The sequence below is a fragment of the Sorex fumeus genome, unplaced genomic scaffold (assembly GCF_029834395.1).
Source record: "Sorex fumeus unplaced genomic scaffold, SorFum_2.1 ptg000002l, whole genome shotgun sequence".
Lineage (NCBI taxonomy): Eukaryota > Metazoa > Chordata > Mammalia > Eulipotyphla > Soricidae > Sorex > Sorex fumeus.
In genome coordinates this window covers 52,737,261-52,738,394 of record NW_026606059.1, presented here as the reverse complement: position 1 = coordinate 52,738,394, position 1,134 = coordinate 52,737,261, and the positions used below count along the sequence as shown (strand labels likewise).

Genomic DNA, 1,134 nt, shown 5'->3' with positions numbered 1-1,134 from the left:
CATGATACTTCCCATGTAGTACTACTTGTATGTAAATATCATGACTTCATCTTTTCTAACAGCTACATAGTATTCCATTGTGTAAATGTACCAGAGTTTCTTTAACCAGTCATCTGTTCTCGGGCACTCAGGTTTTTCCAGATTCCGGCCATTGTAAAGAGTGCTGCAATGAACAAACAAGTGCAGATGTCACTTCGACTATACTTTTTTGCTTCTCTAGGATATATTCCCAGGAGTGGTATTGCTGGATCAAATGGGTGCTCAATTTTTTGAGAAACGTCCATACTGTTTTCCAAAAGGGCTAGACCCGTAGGCATTCCCACCAGCAGTGAAGGAGGGTTTCTTTCTTGCCACATCCGCACCAGCAGCGGTTGCTTTTGTTCTTGTAAAAATATGGAACGCTTCACGAATTTGTGTGTCATCCTTGCATAGGGGCCATGCTAATCTTCTCTGTATTGTTCCAACTTTAGTATATGTGCTGCCGAAGGGAGCCCTCATCCCCAGTCTTGATTTGTGATCTATTAAGAGGCAAAATATTTAAAATGGTGGTCAATTATCTCAGAGAGACAAGAGTTAGGAGCAACTTTAGGGCTCAATCTGGATTGGGACATAGTGGAACAAAACTTGGAGGTCACAATACGGGGCTTCCCTGCTCTCTGTTAGACCAATTTAGGGGTCTGTGAATGTTAAAAAAATTCCACTCATGATAATAACATTCTCAGAATCCTCCCCTAAATAATTTGATGAATTACTAATAAAAGGAATGTTCCATTTTGGGATAGTGGGTAAAACTGTAATAACATTTTCAATGACTTCCATTGTCCAATCTCTGAATATTGGTTGTAAAGGTAAAAGGTAAAGGTAAAGGCCCTCCCGTTGATCATCGATTTGCTCGAGCGGGCCCAGTAACGTCTCCATTGGAGACTTTGTTGTTACTGTGTCTGGCATATCGAATACGTCATGGGGAGCTTGCCAGGCTCTGCTGTGCGGGCGAGATACTCTTGGTAGCTTGCCGGGCTCTCTGAGAGGGGCAGAGGAATCGAACTCGGGTCGGCCATGTTGGCTGCGTGCAAGGCAAACGCCCTACCTGCTTTGGTTGTAACTCTGATAATAAATTGGTATCATTATGTTCCA

General features: G+C 42.9%; 1 non-coding gene across 1 annotated transcript; it reads right to left on the bottom strand.

Annotated features, from left to right (window-relative positions):
• Positions 1 to 387: 387 nt before the first annotated feature.
• Positions 388 to 494, bottom strand: LOC130022899 (U6 spliceosomal RNA). The gene has a single exon (XR_008792331.1). It is a non-coding gene; the product is annotated as a U6 spliceosomal RNA (small nuclear RNA).
• Positions 495 to 1,134: the final 640 nt, after the last annotated feature.